Here is a 12,680-nt window from a genome sequence, read left to right as displayed (position 1 = left end):
TTTCCCTCTCCTCCTGATCTCATTGCTGAGGGATGCTCCACATTACCCAGGTGTAGCAAAAACAGGCCTTGGGATGACTTCTGGGTTAAACTCACCTCTTAGTTTCACTGACTTTATTTTAATATGGGGTTGGCTGGAGACCTGCACATCATCCTACCAAAAAACTCCCTCTGCTCCAGGACATTTCATGGATCATTTTGTGACCATCCAAAATCATGAGCAGAAATGCTGGGCCCTGTTTTGGTACCCCCAGATGTCTGCCATCCACAGAGGGTGTGTGAGAGGGCTGTGGTGTGGACAAAATGGGTTTGGAAGGCAGCAAAAGGCAGTGGGAATGCTTGAGGGAGTGACAATGAAGCTTCAAGCAGAGCTGGAGGGGAACAAACAAACAAACTGAGCAAATCAAAACAAACTTCAGGAAGCAGCTCTTGGTGCAAGCCCTGGAGCTTGCTGCCAGCAGACAGGGTGGGTGCTGGGAGCCAGCACAGGGAATTCCCACAGGGAATGGGCCAAGTGCTCTGGAAAAAGGCCACCAAGTGGTGGCCTGGGAGATCCTGTGGCTGGCAGTGTCTGGGGCCTGGGAGAGCCCAGGGGGAGTAGTATCTATATTCACATTCATATTTATTGCCCTTTTACTGTTGTGGGCAGATGTGAGCTGGCAGTGGCAGTCCCTGTGGGTTCATTGACAGGTGACTGTGTGCTCTGCCTGGGGAGGAAAGCAGCTGTGAGACAATTGGGAAATTTCTGGTGTTGTGATGATCCTGGGGATTGCTTTGGGGTGGATTTATGGGAAGGTGGGTGGTAATCTCCCCCCTGCCCTTCTTTCACCTCTGTTGCCCTCTCTGGGCCATACATGTGGTCCTTGTGTCCTTCCATTGAGGTCAGAGCTGAGTCTGGACATTCACCAAATCATCTCCTTTTCAGCCCCAAAAGGTTAAAGTACTGCTCTGACAAGGTGTTTGACACAACAAAGTGAGTTGTGTTCCAGCCAGAGCCAGAAAGTTTCATATTCAGATATTTAAATGTGACATTTTCAGGAGACCATATAGTCCCTTTTTAAATAATGTGTGTGTGCTTTCCACCACTGCAGGAGAAAAGCCTTTGCTGCACAGGTCAACACCTGGGCAGCTGCTGCATGGACAGGTTTCAGCCCAAAAAGAGTGATGTTAGGCACAGGTGTGGGTTCAGAGAGCATCCTTAGGCTTTTTGTTGTTGTTCAGCAGAAGGAAAATGTGGTTTTTATTTCAAGAGCTGCAACCTTACAGCAGGACAAAATCTAACTTGTGTTACAGGTTATTGTCTACCAGTGTCTTGTAAAACATCTTGGTGTCCACTTATTTTTACACATTTGCATCACACTATCTGGTGCAAAAAATATTTCTTGTGTTTCAGTCTGAGAGAGACAGTTCACTGTGTCCCAAACTGTGTTTGTTTCGTGTGGCCAAGTGCTTCTGGACTGAAGTGCAGTGTTCTTGAGGCTTTGTTATTATGGCTGTTGATTTAATCATAGATGGGTAATAACAAGCCTGGTCCCAGGGAATCAGCCCCAGTAGCTGCCTCCTCCCTCTCAGAATCACTGAATCCAAGGATCCTTGAAGCTAGAGAATCCCTCTCAGACACCAAGTCCAAGCTGTGCCTGATCCCCACCTTGTCCCCAGCTCAGAGCTCCAAGTGCCACCTCCAGGGATGGGGACTCCAAACCTCTCTGGGCAGCCTCTGCCAATTCCTGACCACCCTTTCCATGGAGAAATTCCTGCTGTTGTCCAACCTGAGCCTCCCCTGGCCCAACCTGAGGCTGTTCCCTCTCCTCCTGTCCCTGTTCCCTGAGAGCAGAGCCCGACCCCCCCAGCTGACCCCTCCTGTCAGGGAGTTGTGCAGAGCCAGAAGGTCCCTCCTGAGCCTCCTTTTCTCCAGGCTGAGCCCCTTTCCCAGCTCCCTCAGCCCCTCCTGGGGCTCCAGACCCTTCCCCAGCTCCGTTCCCTTCTCTGGACACACTCCAGCCCCTCAATTCCTTGTCGTGAGCAGCCCCCAGAGCAGCCCCCAGGATTGGAGGTGGTCCCTCAGCAGTGCCAGCACAGGGACAGTCACTGCCCTGCTCCTGCTGCCACACCATTCCTGACACTCCCCTCCTCCCAGTGACCTCCACGTTGTCCCATCAGTGGGGAAGGTGTTTGCAGTGCAGTTGTTTCCTGAGCTGCCTCCACTGACATACCAGACCCAGCAGCTCAGGGAGGAGGATTGGTCACGGTGCTTTGCTCTCCTGTTCATATCTCACACGAGTTCATTAAAATTATGAACCTGTTGTGAAATGAAAATAAATATAATTCCGGCTTATCCGGTGTAAAACTAGCTTAGTCATGCCGAGATAGGGGCTGTCTACATCTGTTAATTACACCCTGACAGGCCTCAGCTTGAGACTCATGAGACTTCACAGGGGTTTATGAGATCTCTTGATAGAAACCTTTTTCCCCCAAAGTGCAGGAACAAGGGCCAGAAGGATTTTTGTTTGTTCTTTAGCACTGTGTTGGGTCTGTCATTCAGTGGGTGAGTTACACCTAACCAGGGCATTGGTTTCTCTGCCAGACACATCATAGAACCTAACACAAAGTCCTAACTTTCAGGGGAGTTTTCATTGCAGAAACTCTGGGAAATAATATTATTATTTACTGCTTAAGCATTTATGCTGTTTTGGTTTTAAAAATGCTGTAGAGAGTCCAACAAGTAAGTGTTAAACTTTCTGTAAGAGACACATATGGGAGAGGAGCTGCAAAGCACAAGCCAATGCTGGATACCTAAAGCCCAGAGAGAGAACAGATGTTTTACCACCTGCACACTCCCTCCTACTAAAAAATAATTCAGATTTAGATGCTCCACACTGGATGAGCTTTTATTTCTTTCCTTCTTTTTTTTTTTTTTTTTTTTTTTTTTTTTTTTTTTAACTGACTTACAATCTCCTTATACTTAAAGTGTAAGCAGAGTGGGGAAAAAAGACATTAGTATTATATCCTAGGTTTGCACAGTGCTTACAGAAAAATGTTAAAATGAAGCTTGGGTCTCCTGGGGTTAATAATGTATGGTTAGTGTGGGGTTGTTATGAAAAGAACATAGTTACAGTGAGAGCATATGGCCAAATAAAAGAAGGAATCCAGCCTTTCGGAGATGCTGTTCTCATGGAGTGGGAAAAGGGAGGATGGCTGGAGCATAGAAATGCTGTAAGCTGCTTGTTTCCCTCCCAGAATATTAGGATTCTGCTTCAGTTGTGGTTTTTGGTGGGGTGCAGTATTTCAGTCTGAGGGGAGAGGTTTTAGGGACACACCTGGGGGATGTACAAGCACAAAATCCCTGATCACTAAAAGAGTGAGTAGCAATTTAGACTGGGGTGAAATCCAGTGAGTCTGCCTGCTCTGGGAGGCTGGAGATGATGGAGATGGTTCCAGAGGGATTCTTTGTTCTTCTCTGTGTGCTGGTGGACCAGAGTTCAGGAGAAAGAGACTGAATGAAGGGATGTGTTGAATTTACTGAGGCTTGATCTGAAGGTGTCGATTTGAGCAAATGAGCAAAATTAATTTTAAATTACCACAGACTCACAGAATGATCTGGGTGGGAAGGGACCTGGTCCAGCCCTTTGGCATGGTCAGGGACACCTTCCTGCTAGGCTCAGGACAGCCCATCCCTGCCTCACAGGGCACAGAGCTGTGGAATACTCCCAATCCCAAACAACGAGAAGAGAGTTTACTTTACAGAGATAAACAGGAGGAGGCAGCTGTTAGAAGAATTCCATTGACCACTGACCTGAAAACATGTAGCTTTCTGCAAAAATGCTGGCAAGCTAAATGGAAGTGAATATTTAGATTCTGTGAAAATACTTCCTGCAGCACCGAGAATATTAATTAATTTTGGGGGGTGATGCAAGGGGGATGTGTGAGATGGGGAAAGGCCTGGACACGTTCCACTATCACTGTGTGGACAACTTTACTCTCTCAAATGAGCCCAGAGCAGGTGGCCTGACTGCTGCTCATTGTTCAAGGACTTCCTAAAGACAAATTCTAACTCTGGCTTCACAAAGCAAGCCCACACAGACTAGAAAGCTCCTATTTCAATGCCTTCCATAATTAAAAGTCTTACTGGAATAGCAATAGCCTGGAAATAGTGAAAAATGCATGTAAGGAAACAAAACACGGAACTAATCCTGATTTTGTTGATTATTTTGGGGGACAGGAGCTAGAGGGTTTTTTGCTTGATTTAGATCAGTTTTGATATATATATTTATGACAATTGTGTGGGAGGGTATGTAAGTGGTTGCCTTGTTAGTCAATTCTGGTTTTCACTGTCAGAGACCAGAAATTAATTTAGTGATGCCTGCAGTTAATATGTGGAAATTTAAATCACTGATAAAATAGAGCAGATCTGTACTTTTCCAGCTAATAAAAATAATGCGGGATTTTTTTTTTTTTTTAATCTGGATCCTACCCAAACACCTTCTCAGCAACAGGTACCTGAATTCAAACCAGCTTCTTATTTGGGTCAATAGGCTGATAAATGACAGATATCTTGGGCATTGGAGAAGGTACTGTCTTACAATCAAACAGGGAAATAGTTTTTATTTCCCCTTCCAACTGCTGGATTCATTATTAATGGGAAATAACCCCTTTCTGAGCTGTGTTTATAACTATAGCCGCCCACAGGACATGAATTAGTTAGCCAGAACTGGAGAATTTTTTTTTTTGTTCAAAACACAGAGATGTGGTGACATTGTAGCATGTTAGAAACTCAAATTTAATTTTTGCCAAGTCATTTGTCCTACCAAAGAAAAAGAAAAGAAAAAAAAAAATTCTCAGAAATTCCAGAAAAAACTGGAAGCAGGAAAAAAATGGAAATCTAACCCTTACTTCAGATTATTTTGGGGATTTCCATTTAGGCAGGAAATTTTGTTCCACATTTCCTTTAAATTAGGAGTCTAAATCCAAAGCAAAGTCATTTTTCAGGAATGAGAACATATTGCTTAATCCCAAAGTAATTTTTGAGTTCATTGTGAACATGAGAATTTGGATCAGCCTGAAATGAAGTGGGGGTTTTTTTGTCGTTATTATTAGTTTGCCTGATTTTTTGTTTGTTTTGTTTAGTTTGTTTTTTAATTTGTCCTTCATTTTATCTGTTCCAAACCATTAGTTAAAACCCAAGGATCTGTTCTTTTCAGCTCTGGTGGCAGGTGGGAAGTGCCACTGCAGGTGCTGGGATTTACCTACATGGAACGGTGAAGAGAAGTTCATTTTTCCCCCATCCTCCCCAGCTGCCCTGACTCTCCTGCCCTCGGGGACTTCTGAATGTATTCAGGAAAGGTGAAGCACAAAAACTGCTGCAGAGATGAGGTCATCTTTGAGGAAGAGTTGCCTTAAAAGTTACATCTTTTACCACCAGCTTTAATGATTTTTTTCATAGTAAAAATTTATTGGTTTTATACTTGAATCAGTTTTTTTTTGTTTGTTTGTTTGTTTGTTTGTTTTTTATTTTTTGTTTTTTGTTTTTTTGGGGTTTTGGGGTTTTGGGTTTTTTTTTAGGTTTTTTTAAATATCCTGAAGTATAACTTGCATTGACTAACACCAGTGATGCATAACCACACTTGTTGCACCAGGTAAAATGTGACCTGCTTAGGCACTTCTTGGTGGCAAAACATCAGAATTTTGATACTGGACCTCTGTCTGGTGGCCAGTTTGGCTTAGCAAGGAACCTTTGGGACACCCCTTTTCATATCTTTCTTTAACTGAGCAGAGCTATAGAACTTCTGCTGGCAATACCCAGACCTTTTCTGCTGGAGAAAAAATACATCATCATGAAAATTAAAAAAAAATAAAAAAATTGCAATGCTACCATATAATCCAGAGGAATTTTTGTTACTTTGTAAGTTAGTTGGGTTTACTTGGAGTTTCTCTTGTTGTTGTTGTTGTTTTTTTTTTTTTTTTTTTTTTTTTTTTTTTTTTTTTTTTTTTTTTTGTTTTTTTTTTTTTGTTTTTTGTTTTAAAAAAAAATTCAATCCCAAACTGGCTGATGAATACTACAGTTGCTTTCAAAACATGGAACAAATGGATTCTACAAACATCGGCCAACAGCTACACTCTGGTATTTGTTTTAAATGCAAGAGAGACAAGTGTGAGCTGAGAAATTAAAGCCCATAAATCTACCCTGTTCACATTGCCAGTTTATTTAAGTGATACACTGTTATGTTAGTTGAAGTGATCATAGGAGAGTGCTAATAGCAAGTGATTAGTTACTCAGGCATATTTATTTAAGAAATATAATGGATTAAAAGTCTTCTGGTCAGAGTAGATACTCCATCATCTTTAAAGTAAAATAATTCCTGCAATTTATGACTCCTTTTGTCATAATTCAGGCTTTAAACCCATGAATCACGACTGAATTGCTGGTGACTGGGCTGTAGGCAGAGAAATTTCTAACGACGATAAAAAGAAAGTGGAAATTTATGATTGCTGAACTTATTTTCCTCGGCAGGTTTGAAAAGAGAACATTGCAATGTTCATTTCTAATGTGTCCCCCCCCGCCTCTGACATTCTCAAGTCTAAAATGACTCTTCAGCACCTGAAAGTGCCACGGCACTTTATGTAATAAAACCATTTGCTTTGCATTTTCGTGGTTACTCAGTGGAAAATGATACACGTTTAAGAGGCAGTAAGATTTCTGCGAGCACTGTACATTAAACTCTTTTTTTTCGTTACATTGACATTCTACATAAGGGTTGTGAATGTAATTCTTGACCATAAAGTGGTGTGTGTGAGGCTAATTATAATAACAGAGCATAAAAGGGAAGAGAACAGAAATTGTAGGTACTGTGTGCTGATGTTTCAGCACCCGAGCCTGCAGAAGTGGGGTCACTAAAGGATGGTTTTGGTCATCAGGACCTGAACTGCTTCCCTCATGTTTCTCATGGCAGCCTTTTTGACTTCTTTGCCAGGACATGCCATGGGAATGGCATCTCTACAAGGTTTATTTATTTATCTACAAGGTTTATAATGTAGTTCTCACCAGACACAGAGCTCCATTAATCATGAAACTGTGGACTGGTTTGGGCTAGATGGGATCTTAGAGCTCATCCCATTCTGTCCCCTGCCATGGGCAGGGACACCTTCCACTGTCCCAGGCTGCTCCAAGCCCCAGTGTCCAACCTGGCCTTGGGCACTGCCAGGGATCCAGGGGCAGCCACAGCTTCTCTGGGCACCCTGTGCCAGGGCCTGCCCACCCTCCCAGGGAACAATTCCTGCCCAAGATCCCATCCAGCCCTGCCCTCTGGCACTGGGAAGCCATTCCCTGTGTCCTGGCCCTCCAGCCCTTGGCAATTGTCTCTCTCCATGTTTCCTGCAGCCCCTTGAGGCCCTGCAAGGCCACAGTGAGGTCAGCCCAAAGCTTCTCCTGTCCAGGCTGAACAATGGCAGCTGTGCCAGCCTTTCCTCCCGGCAGAGCTGCTCCATCCCTCTGCTCATCCTGGAGCCTCCTCTGGCCTGGCTGCAGCAGCTCCAGCTCCTTGCTGTGCTGGGCCCCAGGTGGGGTCCCAGGAAGGCAGAGAAGAGGAGGAAAATCCCTCCCTGCCCTGATGCTCACACTGGTTTGGTGAGGATTTGGATGTGTTGGGCCTTCTGGGCTGTGAGCACACACTGTTGGCTCAAATCCAGCTTTTCACCCACAAGAACCCCCAAGTCCTTTTCTACAGGGCTGTTCTCAATGATTTCTTCCCTCAGCCTGTGCTCCTGTCTGGGATTGCCCCAGCCCAGGGCCAGCACCAGCCCCTGGCCTGGTTAAACCCCCTGAGATCCCCATGGGCCACTCCTGGGGATGTCCAGGTCCCTCTGGATGCCATCCTGACCCTCAGGGGTGCCACTGCAGCCCCAGCTTGGTGTCACCTGCAAACTGCTGGGGGTGTGGTCCATTCTCCTCCTTTGGTGAAGGTCCTGAGTGCCAAGACAGAGCCCTGAGGACTCTCCTGGACAAAAACCTTTAGTGAAGCCACACTGGCTGTCTCAAATCACCTCCTTCTCTTGCATGTACCTTAACATTGCTTCCATGTGGTTATTTCCATCTCCTTCCCAGGCACAGAGGTGAGGCTCACTGCTCTGTAGCTCCACGTGTCTTATTTTCCCCTCTTTTCAAAAACAGGAGTGATGCTTCCCATTTTCCAGTCACTGAGGGCTTTGCCTGAGTGCTGTGACTTTTCAGATATGATGGAGGGTGGTTTGGCAACACCAGCCAGCTCCCTCAGGGTGCTGGGATGCATCTCATCAGCCCACAGAGATGTTGTCACTGTCTAGTTCCGTCACCAAATTCTCTCTGCTAGCAGTAGTAGGGGCTTTGCTCTCTCCTTGGCCTTTCTTTCTCACCTCTGCACTTACAGAATCCTCCTGTCTTGTTACCTGTCACATCCCTTGTCAAGTCCTGCTCCACCTGTGCCTTGGCTCTCCTGACCCCATCCCTACACACCAGAGCCCTGTTTCCTTCCCCACATCTCTGCTCCCACTGGCTCTGCATCTCATTCTCACTCCTCAGTGTGAGGAGTTTAGAGAAATGAAATTACAGTTGTTGTGGTCTTGATTTCTTTTTGTTGGAGTGATGAGGTGTATTTTATGCTATATACACCTCTGTTTTTTACACAATACTGAATATTTACCACTTATGTTTTGTCCCTGGAGATGGGTCACCCTTTCAGTGCCACTGTGGGTGTAGGTTAGGGGTGGGTAACTGGAAAGGCTTTTAAGAATGAATGATAAGATTGATTGGACAATGCCTCAAGCCAGGAAATGGCTGCAAAATTAAAATATCTGCTCTTTTTTTCATTTGTCTGGCTGCTGATAGAGTGTCTGTTGCTCTAAAAAAAAGGGGCTGGGCGTACAAGTTTTAATCTGAATAGGTCATTGTGTGAGTCCCTCTCTGTAAGAGCTTTCATTTGCTATCTGGGACCCAATAATGGAATTGCTCCGTGTGTGGGAGCACTTCTGGAAGTCAGGAGTATAAAAACATTCTTGTCTGCCTTGCTGCACGGTGGTGTAAATGTTAATATATGGGCAATATGTGAGCAGAAGGTCTCTAATATCAAATCCTCGCGAAGGACACGTGATCTGTGGTGGAACTAAAGCTCCTTTATGCTGAACACCAGCAGGAGCTGTGGGCACAGCTTCTCAGTTTTGATCCCACCTGTGCTGGGCCTTTGCTGGAGTCTGTGGAAACTTCTTGTATCTCTCCACATAACAGTGCACAGCCCCATGTCCCAGCCTGAAGACTTCAGTCCAAAACTGACCATTTTCCTAAGTCAGCCATCAGCAAAATGCCCACAAAACTTCTCTCCTGTTAGTTTTCTTCCATTAACCTCCACTCAAAAAACACCTCACCTGCATGCACAAAAGTGTTTTAGTAGGGTTACCTATGTCTACCCTAAGCACAAAAAAACCTTATTTGGATTATCAAGGAATTATTAAATAGTAATAAATGTATTCCTCTGTATTTAAAATAATATCTATTTTTCCTGTCCCAGGGGAAAAAAAAAATCATATTCTGGCCATTTTGTAGAAGCTGCAAAGGTACCTCCTGCTCGGTTTTGACAGGCTATTGTACACAAGCTATTAACACACTGATTTGTGGCCCGATAGGATGAATGCCCAGGTGGTCTCTGGCCTCCCAAAGGAGCTCCAGCTCCCTCCCTTCAGGCAAAAAGAACCACTTAGATTAATGCTGCCTTATCTCAGCCTCCTTCAAAGCCGGCCCGAGTCAGAGCAGGGCTCAGCTTTCAGCTGGCAAACCCAGAGCTGTGAACTAAGCCCCTGGACTGGATGTTAATGCAGATTTTTTTTTTTTTTCTGAGGGTAATGTCACGGTGTGTGGTGAATGCCTGCGTGGGCACGGGTGCATGAACTCACACAAACCCTCGGCCCTATCTGAGCCTGTTAAATTAATTGTGACATTAAACGACGAGCTTATTACCGGCTTCTGGGGAGGCTTAAACGTCTGGCCTTGGAAACATGCAATTCAGAAAGATAGCATTTTTCTATTTTAAATGCTTTCAGGTTTCCTTTTATAGAAACCTGAGCGGAGTCAACATATTCCTTTTGTCTGACCTTTTTACTGAATACACCAGAGCACAAAGCTCTTCAAAGTCAGTGGAAGATACCTGAGAAAGTTCAAAATACTTCGGATTAAGACCTGGATGTACATTCAAAAAATAAACGAGAGATAAAAATACTTCCAATGTTTTCTTCTTTTAAAGAATTAGGCTGTTCTATTACTAAAGTCTAATACTAAAGTCTAATATTAAAGACTAATACTATAAAGCCTAATAATGAAATCTAATAATAACCAATACAACTGCAATGAAAACAATGAAAATGTGGTAAAAGTGTAAGTTCTAACTATGTGGTTACATATGCACATCCCACAAGCAAATAATTCCAAATTAAGTCTTAGGAATCCCTTTGGCTTCTTGGGAAATGAGAAAAATTGAAGTTAAGACTTTGATGGCTTCTTGGCAGTAGTTGAGAGAGCACCCTCCTATGAATCAATGAATACTGAAGAATAAGAAATAACCTTTTTTTCCTTTATTTAAAATTTTGCTGTCACTTTTCTGCATAAACCATTTACTCTTAAGCAAAAATTATGTCTAAGTGTTCAAGAAACACCATTCTTTTGAATTTCTATCCCTGTTATGAGGGTTGACTTTCAGTCCTAGAAGTCAGTGAGTATCTTTGTAGCTTTTCAGCACCCAAGGATCATCTATAGTTGCTAATTAATACATTCCAACAGCAGGACAGGAGCTCCAAGGGAATGACACTTATATATCCCACAGGCATTTTAATTGTGACCCAGACCATAATGAATAGCTAATTATTACTTTATCTCTTAGGGGGAATTTCTAAGCTATCTCCTAAATTTATCTTTATTATCTGTGCAACCGTTTAAAGATTTCCTCAACTTTCCTACCTAAGAAAAGAGCTTTATTGTACTTCACTTCCTCTGCTGAGGTGGAATTGACCCCGTTCCTGTGTCAAAACAAAAAGTTTTAGCACAAGGCAACGAAAGTGCAAATCTCTTCTTCCTCTGTTTGCCCTGCTCAACCCTCTCCTCTCCTCGGTTTCACAGTTGCTTAATTCAATTAGGAGGAACAAGGATTGTGGAGCAGATACCAGCAGGGGTATTAGCACCCATGAGTCAGTGCCCCTCGTGCTGATGGAAGCGATTATGATTCCAGAGGCAGGTTCAGTGCTGCTGAGTGCCCCTTGGACACAATCAGCCCCTGGGAGCACCGGGGATTTGGGGAACAACCCTGTGGAAGCAGATGTTGACAAGACCTCAGGGCCTGCTCTCCATCAGGCACAGAGATACTGCGAGGGTCTGTGTGTGGGGGACCTCAAACACTGCCCAAAAGCCAGGATTTTCTGAGCTTTGGAGTCGAATAGAAGGAGAAGGAGAGGCCCTGGCAGGAAACAGGAGTGTTGCACATTCAAGAAAGACATGTACGAACAGAAGGGGCTGGGCAAACTCTGCAAGGAGAAGCAAAGCTCTATGGAAACCTTTCTACAGCTGCTGCTGACAAGGACAGCAGGTTTTCCAGGATCTGACAGGGCTCCAGGACCTTCACTGGCCCCAAAGCACCTCTCCAGAGGGTTTGTTGATGCAGTTCTGCATCCTTACAGCCCTCACAGGCATCCAGCATCCCACTGCCTGCCCAAGGAAAAATCACAAGTCAACCACAAGCAAATCCAAGTCTCAGACCCAGAACCCTTCCAGGGAAGGGTTCACCAGTGTTAGAGCCTTCGGTTTCAGCCCCATATTCACAATCTGGAACTCACTTTTTCTCTCCAGCTCTCAAATATTGTAGAGTATAAAAACCCCCTCACCTTTTATCCACCCAGCATTTTGCACCAAGCTTTTATTCTTTTTTATTTCTTGGACACCTGGGTTGCATATAAGGCCATTATTGCAGTGTGGCTGCTGTGACATAATTAGTGTTTGCTAATAAGGCACCGGACCTGCAGTACAAAGTGGTGCAGTGAAAGTCCTCAGTGAGATGCTGAAAGCAGCAGAATGGGCTGGAATATGTTAGGAAGTTTTAACAAGCATTAATCCTGAGGGATAGTCGGGGGCAGGAACAATCCAAGCCTCTGTGAATCAGAGTGAAATGATTGCAGGGGAGCAGAGGTTACACTGCGTGGAGGGTTTAGCTTGAAACCACTCAGACTTTCAGAGCATGGAAAACAAAATTGCAACAAAATGAGCAAAACCTGAGAGGAATTTTTCCAGCCTCTCTTTGTGTTGCTTTAAGCCTGTGAGAATTTACTAAATGATTCCACAAATGAGAAATTATCTCGTTCTGGTTTTTTATATTAAAAAACACACTAACACCTCTGTGAAACCAAGCATCTCAAGGTACTCAACAGAAAAATATACAGACCCTGCTCTGCAAACAAAGGTCTCAACCCTCATGTGACAGCATATGAATATAAGAATATAAGAATATAAGAATAACTAACACAGCTCAATATGGAGGACAAGGGCTAGGCACAAAAAGCATGCAAGGCTTGGCAAATTCAAGTGTTGCAAAGTTGAAAGCTACAGTTTCACAAAAAAAAAAAAAAAATGGAGCTAGCAAAGATGGATGGATAAAAAGTGAAAGGGGCAAGGGGAGTGTG

This window comes from Zosterops lateralis (genome assembly GCF_965231275.1).
Source record: "Zosterops lateralis genome assembly, chromosome: Z".
Lineage (NCBI taxonomy): Eukaryota > Metazoa > Chordata > Aves > Passeriformes > Zosteropidae > Zosterops > Zosterops lateralis.
The sequence above is the reverse complement of the archived record's forward strand: the minus strand, read 5'-3'. Positions refer to the sequence as shown.